This window comes from Phyllobates terribilis, unplaced genomic scaffold (genome assembly GCF_046119375.1).
Source record: "Phyllobates terribilis strain yellow unplaced genomic scaffold, ASM4611937v1 Scaffold_7__3_contigs__length_470593459, whole genome shotgun sequence".
Lineage (NCBI taxonomy): Eukaryota > Metazoa > Chordata > Amphibia > Anura > Dendrobatidae > Phyllobates > Phyllobates terribilis.
The window spans coordinates 349,435,039-349,447,763 of record NW_027362767.1 but is presented as its reverse complement, the minus strand read 5'-3'; positions in this window follow the sequence as shown (position 1 = coordinate 349,447,763).

The following is a 12,725-nucleotide window of genomic DNA, read 5'->3' as shown; positions in this document are numbered from 1 at the left end:
ATTGATATTGTATTTTTATTCCACTGTGACCTTCACGTCTCTTTCAAGGGGCATTAATACCATCTTGTTAAACCACTCTGAACTCCACAGCTCTTCCTAGGGGCATTAAAACCGTCTTGTTAAGCTACTGTGACCTCCACATCTCTTCCAAGGGGCATTAAAACCGTCTTGTTAAGCCACTCTGAGCTCCACAGCTCTTCCAAGGGGCATTAAAACCGTCTTGTTAAGCTACTGTGACCTCCACGTCTCTTCCATGGGGCATTGATATTGTCTTTTTATTACATTGTGACCTCCACCACACTTCCAAGGGGCGTTAAAACCGTCTTGTTAAGCTATTGTGACCTTCACGTCTCTTCCAATGGGCAATGATATTGTCTTTTTATTCCACTGCGATCTCCACCACTCTTCAAAGGGGTATTAAAACCGTCTTGTTAAGCTACTGTGACCTCCACGTCTCTTCCAAGGGGCATTAAAACCGTCTTGTTAAACGACTTTGAACTTCACAGCTCTTCCAAGGGGCATTAGAACCGTCTTGTTAAGCTACTGTGACCTCCATGTCTCTTCCAAGGGGCATTAAAACCGTCTTGTTACGCTACTATGACCTCCACATCTCTTCCAAGGGGCATTGATATTGTCTTTTTATTCCACTGCCACCTCCACCACTCTTCCAAGGGGCATTAAAACGGTCTTGTTAAGCTACTGTGACCTCCACCACTCTTCCAAGGGGCATTGATATTGTCTTTTTATTCCACTGTGACCTGCACCACCCTTCCAATGGGCATTAAAACCATCTTGTTAAACCACTCTGAACTCCACAGCTCTTCCAAGGGGCATTAAAACAGTCTTGTTAAGCTACTGTGACCTCCACGTCTCTTTCAAGGGGCATTAAAACCGTCTTGTTAAGCTACTGTGACCTCCACGTCTCTTCCAAAGGGAATTAAAACCATCTTGTTAAACCACTCTGAACGCCACAGCTCTTCCAAGGGTTCATTAAATCCGTCTGGTTAAGCTATTGTGACATCCACGTCTCTTCCAAGGGGCATTAAAACAATCTTCTTAAATCAATCAGAACTCCACAGCTCTTCCAAGGGGCATTAAAACCGTCTTGTTAAGCTACTGTGAACTCCACGTCTCTTCCAAGGGGCATTAAAACCATCTTGTTAAGCTACTGTGACCTCCACGTCTCTTCCAAGGGGCATTGATATTGTCTTTTTATTCCACTGGGACCTCCACCACTCTTCCAAGGGGCATTGATATTGTATTTTTATTCCACTGCGACCTCCACCACTTTTCCAAGGGGCATTAAAACTGTCTTGTTAAGCTACTGTGACCTCCACATCTCTTCCAAGAGGCATTAAAACCGCCTGGTTAAACCACTCTGAACTCCACAACTCTTCCCACGGACATTAAAACCGTCTTGTTAAGCTGCTGTGACCTCCACATCTCTTCCAAGAGGCATTAAAACCGTCTGGTTAATCCACTCTGAACTCCACAGCTCTTCCAAGGGGCATTAAACCGTCTTGTTAAGCTACTGTGACCTCCACGTCTCTTCCAAGGGGCATTGATATTGTCTTTTTATTCCACTGAGACCTCCACCACCCTTCCAAGGGGCATTAAAACCGTCTTGTTAAGCTACTGTGACCTCGACGTCTCTTCCAATGGGCATTGATATTGTCTTTTTATTCCACTGCGTCCTCCACCACTCTTCCAAGGGGCATTAAAAATGTCTTGTTAAGCTACTGTGACCTCCAGGTCTCTTCCAAGGGGCATTAATATCATCTTGTTAAACCATTCTGAACTCCACGTCTCTTCCAAGGGTCATTAAAACCGTCTTGTTACACCACTGTGAACTCCACAACTCTTCCAAGGGGCATTAAAACCGTCTGGTTAAGCTACTGTTACCTCGTCTCTTCCAAGGGGCATTGATATTGTCCCTTTGTTCCACTGGGACCTCCACCACTCTTCCAAGGGGCATTAAAACCGTCTTGTTAAGCTACTGTGACACCACGTCTCTTCCAAGGGGCATTAAAACCGTCTTGTTAAGCTACTGTGAACTCCACCAATCTTCCAAGGGGCATTGATATTGTCTTTTTATTCCACTGCGACCTCCACTACCCTTCCAAGAGGAATTAAAACCATCTTGTTAAGCTACTGTGACCTCCACCAATCTTCCAAGGGGCATTGATATTGTCTTTTTATTCCACTGCGACCTCCAGCACTCTTCCAAGGGGCATTAAAACTGTCTTTTTAAGCTACTGTGAACTCCACGTCTCTTCCAAGGGGCATTAAAACCGTCTTGTTAAACCACTCTGAACTCCACAGCTCTTCCAAGGGGCATTAAAACCGTCTTTTTAAGCTATTGTGACCTCCACGTCTCTTCCAACGGGCATTGATATTGTCTTTTTATTTGACTGCGACCTCCACCTCTCTTCCAAGGGCAAAAAAACAGTCTTGTTAAGCTACTGTGACCTCCACGTCTCTTCCAAGGTGCATTGATATTTTCTTTATATTCCACTGCGACCTCCAACACTCTTCCAAGGGGCATTGATATTGTCCTTTTGTTCCACTGGGACTTCCAGCACTCTTCCAAGGGGCATTAAAACCGTCTTGTTAAGCTACTGTGACACCACGTCTCTTCCAAGGGGCATTAAAACCGTCTTGTTAGGCTACTGTGAACTCCACGTCTCTTCCACGGGGCATTAAAACCATCTTGTTAAGCTACTGTGACCTCCACGTCTCTTTCAAGGGGCATTGATATTGTCTTTTTATTCCATTGCGTCCTCCACCACTCTTCCAATGTGCATTAAAACCGTCTTTTTATTCCACTTCGACCTCCACCACTCTTCCAAGGGGCATTAAAACCATCTTGTTAAACTATATCTGAACTCCACAGCTCTTCCAAGGGGCATTAAAACCGTCTTGTTAAGCTACTGTGACCTCCACGTCTCTTCCAAGGGGCATTAAAACCGTCTTCTTAAGCTACTGTGACCTCCACATCTCTTCCAAGGGGCATTGATATTGTCTTTTTATTCCACTGGGACCACCATCAGTCTTCCAAGGGGCATTGATATTGTCTTTTTATTCCACTGCGACCTCCACCACTCTTCCAAGGGGCATTAAAACTGTCTTGTTAAACTACTGTGACCTCCACGTCTCTTCCAAGAGGCATTAATATCATCTTGTTAAACCATTCTGAACTCCACAGCTCTTCCAAGGGGCATTAAAACCGTCTTGTTAAGCTACTGTGACCTCCACGTCTCTTCCAAGGGGCATTAAAACCGTCTTTTTAAACCACTCTGAACTCCACAGCTCTTCCAAGGGGCATTAAAACCGTCTTGTTAAGCTACTGTGACCTCCACGTCTCTTCCAAGGGGCATTGATATTGTCCTTGTATTCTACTGCGACCTCCACCACCCTTCCAAGGGGCATAAAAACCGTATTGTTATGCTACTGTGACCTCCACGTCTCTTCTAATGGGCATTGATATTGTCTTTTTATTCCACTGCGACCTCCACCATTCTTCCAAGGGACATTAAAACCGTCTTGTTAAGCTACTGTGACCTCCACCTCTGTTCCAAGAGGCATTAAAACCGTCTGGTTAAACCATTCTGAACTCCACAGCTCTTCCAAGGGGCATTAAACCGTCTTGTTAAGCTACTGTGACCTCCACGTCTCTTCCAAGGGGCATTGATATTGTCTTTTTATTCCACTGCGACCTCCACCACCCTTCCAAGGGGCATTAAAACCATCTTGTTAAGCTACTGTGACCTCCACGTCTCTTCCAATGGGCATTGATATTGCCTTTTTATTCCACTGCGACCTCCACCACTCTTCCAAGGGGCATTAAAACTGTCTTGTTAAGCTACTGTGACATCCAGGTCTCTTCCAAGGGGCATTAATATCATCTTGTTAAACCACTCTGAACTCCACGTCTCTTCCAAGGGGCATTAAAACCGTCTTGTTAAACCACTATGAACTCCGCAACTCTTCCAAGGGGCATTAAAACCGTCTGGTTAAGCTACTGTGACCTCCACGTCTCTTCCAAGGGGCATTGATATTGTCTTTTTATTCCACTGCGACCTCCACTACCCTTCCAAGGGGAATTAAAACCATCTTGTTAAGCTACTGTGACCTCCACCAATCTTCCAAGGGGCATTAAAACTGTCTTTTTAAGCTACTGTGACCTCCACGTCTCTTCCAAGGGGCATTAAAACCGTCTAGTTGAACGACACTGAACTCCACAGCTCTTCCAAGGGGCATTAAAACCGTCTTGTTAAGCTACTGTGACCTCCACGTCTCTTCCAACGGGCATTGATATTGTCTTTTTATTCGACTGCGACCTCCACCTCTTTTCCAAGGGCAATAAAACAGTCTTGTTAAGCTACTGTGACCTCCACGTCTCTTCCAAGGGGCATTGATATTGTCTTTTTATTCCACTGCGACCTCCACCACTCTTCCAAGGGGCATTAAAACTGTCTTTTTAAGCTACTGTGACCTCCACGTCTCTTCCAAGGGGCATTAAAACCATCTAGTTGAACCACTCTGAACTCCACAGCTCTTCCAAGGGGCATTAAAACCGTCTTGTTAAGCTACTGTGACCTCCACGTCTCTTCCAACGGGCATTGACATTGTCTTTTTATTCGACTGCGACCTCCACCTCTTTTCCAAGGGCAATAAAACAGTCTTGTTAAGCTACTGTGACCTCCACGTCTCTTCCAAGGGGCATTGATATGTCTTTTTATTCCACTGCGACCTCCACCACTCTTTCAACGGGCATTGATATTGTCCTTTTGTTCCACTGGGACCTCCACCACTCTTCCAAGGGGCATTAAAACCGTCTTGTTAAGCTACTGTGACACGTCTCTTCCAAGGGGCATTAAAACCGTCTTGTTAAGCTACTGTGAACTCCACGTCTCTTCCAAGGGGCATTAAAACCATCTTGTTAAGCTACTGTGACCTCCACGTCTCTTTCAAGGGGCATTGATATTGTCTTTTTATTCCATTGCGTCCTCCACCACTCTTCCAAGGGGCATTAAAACCGTCTTTTTATTCCACTGCGACCTCCACCACTCTTCCATGGGGCATTAAAACCATCTTGTTAAACTATATCTGAACTCCACAGCTCTTCCAAGGGGCATTAAAACCGTCTTGTTAAGCTACTGTGACCTCCACGTCTCTTCCAAGGGGCATTAAAACCGTCTTCTTAAGCTACTGTGACCTCCACGTCTCTTCCAAGGGGCATTGATATTGTCATTTTATTCCACTGCGACCTTCACGTCTCTTCCAAGGGGCATTGATATTGTCTTTTTATTCCACTGGGACCTCCATCACTCTTCCAAGGGGCATTGATATTGTCTTTTTATTCCACTGCGAACTCCACCACTCTTCCAAGGGGCATTAAAACAGTCTTGTTAAACTACTGTGACCTCCACGTCTCTTCCAAGGGGCATTAATATCATCTTGTTAAACCATTCTGAACTCCACAGCTCTTCCAAGGGGCATTAAAACCGTCTTGTTAAGCTACTGTGACCTCCACGTCTCCTCCAAGGGGCATTAAAACCGTCTTTTTAAACCATTCTGAACTCCACAGCTCTTCCAAGGGGCATTAAAACCGTCTTGTTAAGCTACTGTGACCTCCACGTCTCTTACAAGGGGCAATGATATTGTCCTTTTATTCTACTGCGACCTCCACCACTCTTCCAAGGGGCATCAAAAACCGTCTTGTTAAGCTACTGTGACCTCCACGTCTCTTCCAATGGGCATTGATATTGTCTTTTTATTCCACTGCGACCTCCACCATTCTTCCAAGGGACATTAAAACCGTCTTGATAAGCTACTGTGACCTCCACATCTCTTCCAAGAGGCATTAAAACCGTCTGGTTAAACCACTCTGAACTCAACAGCTCTTCCAAGGGGCATTAAACCGTCTTGTTAAGCTACTGTGACCTCCACGTCTTTTCCAAGGGGCATTGATATTGTCTTTTTATTCCACTGCGACCTCCACCACCCTTCCAAGGGGCATTAAAACCGTCTTGTTAAGCTACTGTGACCTCCACGTCTCTTCCAATGGGCATTGATATTGTCTTTTTATTCCACTGCGACCCCACCACTCTTCCAAGGGGCATTAAAACTGTCTTGTTAAGCTACTGTGACATCAAGGTCTCTTCCAAGGGGCATTAATATCATCTTGTTAAACCACTCTGAACTCCACGTCTCTTCCAAGGGACATTAAAACCGTCTTGTTAAACCACTATGAACTCCGCAACTCTTCCAAGGGGCATTAAAACCGTCTGGTTAAGCTACTGTGACCTCCACGTCTCTTCCAAGGGGCATTGATATTGTCTTTTTATTCCATTGCGACCTCCACTACCCTTCCAAGGGGAATTAAAACCATATTGTTAAGCTACTGTGACCTCCACCAATCTTCCAAGGGGCATTGATATTGTATTTTTATTCCACTGCGACCTCCACCACTCTTCCAAGGGGCATTAAAACTGTCTTTTTAAGCTACTGTGACCTCCACGTCTCTTCCAAGGGGCATTAAAACCGTCTAGTTAAACCACTCTGAACTCCACAGCTCTTCCAAGGGGCATTAAAACCGTCTTGTTAAGCTACTGTGACCTCCACGTCTCTTCCAACGGGCATTGATATTGTCTTTTTATTAGACTGCGACCTCCACCTCTTTTCCAAGTCAATAAAACAGTCTTGTTAAGCTACTGTGACCTCCACGTCTCTTCCTAGGGGCATTGATATTGTCCTTTTATTCTACTGCAACCTCCACCACCCTTCCAAGGGGCATAAAAACCATCTTGTTAAGCTACTGTGACCTCCACGTCTCTTCCAATGGGCATTGATATTGTCTTTTATTCCACTGCGACCTCCACCATTCTTCCAAGGGACATTAAAACCGTCTTGTTAAGCTACTGTGACCTCCACATCTCTTCCAAGAGGCATTAAAACCGTCTGGTTAAACCACTCTGAACTCCACAGCTCTTCCAAGGGGCATTAAAACGTCTTGTTAAGCTACTGTGACCTCCACGTCTCTTCCAAGGGGCATTGATGTTGTCTTTTTATTCCACTGCGACCTCCACCACTCTTCCAAGGGGCATTAAAACTGTCTTGTTAAGCTACTGTGACATCCAGGTCTCTTCCAAGGGGCATTAATATCATCTTGTTAAACCACTCTGAACTCCACTTCTCTTCCAAGGGGCATTAAAACCGTCTTGTTAAACCACTCTGAACTCCACAACTCTTCCATGGGGCATTAAAACCGTCTGGTTAAACTACTGTGACCTCCACGTCTCTTCCAAGGGGCATCGATATTGTCTTTTTATTCCACTGCGACCTCCACTACCCTTCCAAGGGGAAATAAAACCATCTTGTTAAGCTACTGTGACCTCCACCAATCTTCCAAGGGGCATTGATATTGTATTTTTATTCCACTGCGACCTCCCCCACTCTTCCAAGGGGCATTAAAACTGTCTTTTTAAGCTACTGTGACCTCCTCGTCTCTTCCAAGGGGCATTAAAACTGTCTAGTTAAACCACTCTGAACTCCACAGCTCTTCCAAGGGGCATTAAAACAGTCTTCTTAAGCTACTGTGACCTCCACGTCTCTTCCAACGGGCATTGATATTGTCTTTTTATTCGACTGCGACCTCCACCTCTTTTCCAAGGGCAATAAAACAGTCTTGTTAAGCTACTGAGACCTCCATGTCTCTTCCAAGGGGCATTGATATTGTCTTTTTATTCCACTGCGACCTCCACCACTCTTCCAAGGGGCATTGATATTGTCCTTTTGTTCCACTGGGACCTCAACCACTCTTCCAAGGGGCATTAAAACCATCTTGTTAAGCTACTGTGACACCACGTCTCTTCCAAGGGGCATTAAAACCGTCTTGTTAGGCTACTGTGAACTCCACGTCTCTTCCAAGGGGCATTAAAACCATCTTGTTAAGCTACTGTGACCTCCACGTCTCTTTCAAGGGGCATTGATATTGTCTTTTTATTCTATTGCGTCCTCCACCACTCTTCCAAGGGGCATTAAAACCGTCTTTTTATTCCACTGCGACCTCCACCACTCTTCCAAGGGGCATTAAAACCATCTTGTTAAACTATATCTGAACTCCACAGCTCTTCCAAGCGGCATTAAAACCGTCTTGTTAAGCTACTGTGACCTCCACGTCTCTTCCAAGGAGCATGAAAACCGTCTTCTTAAGCTACTGTGACCTCCACGTCTCTTCCAAGGGGCATTGATATTTTCATTTTATTCCACTGCGACCTCCACGTTTCTTCCAAGGGGCCTTGATACTGTCTTTTTATTCCACTGGGACCTCCATCACTCTTCCAAGGGGCATTGATATTGTCTTTTTATTCCACTGCGACCTCCACCGCTCTTCCAAGGGGCATTAAAACTGTCTTGTTAAACTACTGTGACCTCCATGTCTCTTCCAAGGGGCATTAAAACCGTCTTTTTAAACCACTCTGAACTCCACAGCTCTTCCAAGTGCCATTAAAACCGTCTTGTTAAGCTACTGTGACCTCCACGTCTTTTCCAAGGGGCATTGATATTGTCCTTTTATTCTACTGCGACCTCCACCACCCTTCCAAGGGGCATAAAAACCGTCTTGTTAAGCTACTGTGACCTCCACGTCTCTTCCAATGGGCATTGATATTGTCTTTTTATTCCACTGCGACCTCCACCATTCTTCCAAGGGGCATTAAAACCGTCTTGTTAAGCTACTGTGACCTCCACGTCTTTTCCAAGGGGCATTGATATTGTCCTTTTATTCTACTGCGACCTCCACCACCCTTCCAAGGGGCATAAAAACCATCTTGTTAAGCTACTGTGACCTCCACGTCTCTTCCAAGGGGCATTAAAACCGTCTTGTTAAGCTACTGTGACACCACGTCTCTTCCAAGGGGCATTAAAACCGTCTTGTTAAGCTACTGTGAACACCACGTCTCTTCCAAGGGGCATTAAAACCATCTTGTTAAGCTGCTGTGACCTCCACGTCTCTTTCAAGGGGCATTGATATTGTCTTTTTATTCCATTGCGTCCTCCACCACTCTTCCAAGGGGCATTAAAACCGTCTTTTTATTCCACTGCGACCTCCCCCACTCTTCCAAGGGGCATTAAAACCATCTTGTTAAACCACTCTGTACTCCACAGCTCTTCTAAGGGGCATTAAAACCGTCTTGTTAAGCTACTGTGACCTCCACGTCTCATCCAAGGGGCATTAAAACCGTCTTGTAAAGCTACTGTGACATTCTCGTCTCTTCCAAGGGGAATTAAAACCGTCTTGTTAAACCACTCTGAACTCCACAGCTCTTCCAAGGGGCTTTAAAACTGTCTGGTTAAGCTACCGTGACCTCCACGTCTCTTCCAAGGGGCATTGATATTGTTTTTTTATTCCACTGCGACCTCCATCACTCTTCCAAGGGGCATTAAAGCCGTCTTGTTAAGCTACTGTGACCTCCACGTCTCTTCCAAGGGGCATTGATATTGTCTTTTTATTCCACTGCGACCTCCACCACTCTTCCAAGGGGCATTAATATTGTCCTTTTATTAAACTGGGACCTCCACCACTCTTCCAAGGCGCATTGAAACCGTCTTGATAAGCTACTGTGACCTCCATGTCTCTTCCAAGGGGCATTGATATTGTCTTTTTATTCCACTGCGACCTCCACCAATCTTCCAAGGGGCATTGATGTTGTCCTTTTATTCCACTGGGACCTCCACCACTCTTCCAAGGGGCATTAAAAGTGTCTTGTTAAGCTACTGTGACACCACGTCTCTTCCAAGGGGCATTAAAACCGTCTTGTTAAACCACTCAGAAATCCACAGCTCTTCTAAGGGGCATTAAAACCGTCTTGATAAGCTACTGTGAACTCCACGTCTCTTTCAAGGGGCATTAAAACCGTCTTGTTAAGCTACTGTGAACACCACGTCTCTTCCAAGGGGCATTAAAACCATCTTGTTAAGCTGCTGTGACCTCCACGTCTCTTTCAAGGGGCATTGATATTGTCTTTTTATTCCATTGCGTCCTCCACCACTCTTCCAAGGGGCATTAAAACCGTCTTTTTATTCCACTGCGACCTCCCCCACTCTTCCAAGGGGCATTAAAACCATCTTGTTAAACCACTCTGTACTCCACAGCTCTTCTAAGGGGCATTAAAACCGTCTTGTTAAGCTACTGTGACCTCCACGTCTCATCCAAGGGGCATTAAAACCGTCTTGTAAAGCTACTGTGACATTCTCGTCTCTTCCAAGGGGAATTAAAACCGTCTTGTTAAACCACTCTGAACTCCACAGCTCTTCCAAGGGGCTTTAAAACTGTCTGGTTAAGCTACCGTGACCTCCACGTCTCTTCCAAGGGGCATTGATATTGTTTTTTTATTCCACTGCGACCTCCATCACTCTTCCAAGGGGCATTAAAGCCGTCTTGTTAAGCTACTGTGACCTCCACGTCTCTTCCAAGGCGCATTGATATTGTCTTTTTATTCCACTGCGACCTCCACCACTCTTCCAAGGGGCATTAATATTGTCCTTTTATTAAACTGGGACCTCCACCACTCTTCCAAGGCGCATTGAAACCGACTTGATAAGCTACTGTGACCTCCATGTCTCTTCCAAGGGGCATTGATATTGTCTATTTATTCCACTGCGACCTCCACCAATCTTCCAAGGGGCATTGATGTTGTCCTTTTATTCCACTGGGACCTCCACCACACTTCCAAGGGGCATTAAAAGTGTCTTGTTAAGCTACTGTGACACCACGTCTCTTCCAAGGGGCATTAAAACCGTCTTGTTAAACCACTCAGAAATCCACAGCTCTTCTAAGGGGCATTAAAACCGTCTTGATAAGCTACTGTGAACTCCACGTCTCTTTCAAGGGGCATTAAAACCATCTTGTTAAGCTACTGTGACCTCCACGTCTCTTCCAAGGGGCATTGATATTGTCTTTTTATTCCATTGCGACCTCCACCACTCTTCCAAGGGGCATTAATATCATCTTGTTAAACCACTCAGAACTCCACAGCTCTTCCAAGGAGCATTTAAACCGTCTTGTTAAGCTACTGTGACCTCCACGTCTCTTACAAGGGGCTTTAAAACCGCCTTGCTAAGCTACTGTGACCTCCACGTCTCTTCCAAGGGGCATTGATATTGTCTTTTTATTCCACTGTGACCTCCACGTCTCTTCCAAGGGGCATTGATATTGTCTTTTTATTCCACTGTGACCTCCACCACTCTTCCAAGGGGCATTAAAACTGTCTTGTTAAGCTACTGTGACCTCCACGTCTCTTCCAAGGGGAATTAATACCATCTTGTTAAACCACTCTGAACTCAACAGCTCTTCCAAAGGCCATTAAAACCGTCTTGTTAAGCTACTGTGACCGCCACGTCTCTTCCAAGGGACATTAAAACCATCATGCTAAACCACTCTGAACTCCACAGCTCTTCCAAGGAGCATTAAAACTGTCTTGCTAAGCTACTGTGACCTCCACGTCTCTTCCAAGAGGCATTGATATTGTCTTTTTATTCCACTGCGACCTCCACCACCCTTCCAAGGGGCATTAAAACCGTCTTGTTAAGCTACTTTGACCTCCACGTCTCTTCCAAGGAGCATTGATATTGTCTTTTTATTCCACGGCGACCTCCACCACTCTTCCAAGGGGCATTGATATTGTTCTTTTATTCCTCTGTGACCTGCACCACCATTCCAAGGGGCATAAAAACCATCTTGTTAAACCACTCTGAATTCCACAGCTCTTCCAAGGGGCATTAAAACTTTCTTGTTAAGCTACTGTGACCTCCACGTCTCTTCCAAGGGGCATTAAAACCGTATTGTAAAGCTACTGTGACCTCCACGTCTCTTCCAAGGGGAATTAAAACCATCTTGTTAAACCACTCTGAACTCCACAGCTCTTCCAAGAGGCATTAAAACTGTCTGGTTAAGCTACCGTGATCTCTACGTCTCTTTCAAGGGGCATTGATATTGTCTTTTTATTCCACTGCGACCTCCATCACTCTTCCAAGGGGCATTAAAACCGTCTTGTTAAGCTACTGTGACCTCCACGTCTCTTCCAAGGGGCATTGATATTGTCTTTTTATTCCACTGCGACCTCCACCACTCTTCCATGGGGCATTGAAATTGTCCTTTTATTCCACTGGGACCTCCACCACTCTTCCAAGGGGCATTAAAAACGTCTTGTTAAGCTACTGTGACACCACGTCTCTTCCAAGGGGCATTAAAACCGTCTTGTTAAACCACTCAGAAATCCACAGCTCTTCTAAGGGGCATTAAAACCATCTTGTTAAGCTTCTGTGAACTCCACGTCTCTTCCAAGGGGCATTAAAACCATCTTGTTAAGCTACTGTGACCTCCACCACTCTTCCAAGGGGCATTGATATTGTCTTTTTATTCCACTGCGACCTCCACCACTCTTCCAAGGGCATTAAAACCATCTTGTTAAACCACTCAGAACTCCACAGCTCTTCCAAGGGGCATTAAAACCGTCTTGTTAAGCTACTGTGACCTCCACGTCTCTTCCAAGGGGCATTAAAACCATCTTGTTAAACCACTCTGAACTCCACAGCTCTTCCAAGGGGCATTAAAACCGTCTTTTTAAGCTACTGTGACCTCCACGTCTGTTCCAGCGGGCATTGATATTGTCTTTTTATTCGACTGCGACCTCCACCACTCTTCCAAGGGCAATAAAACA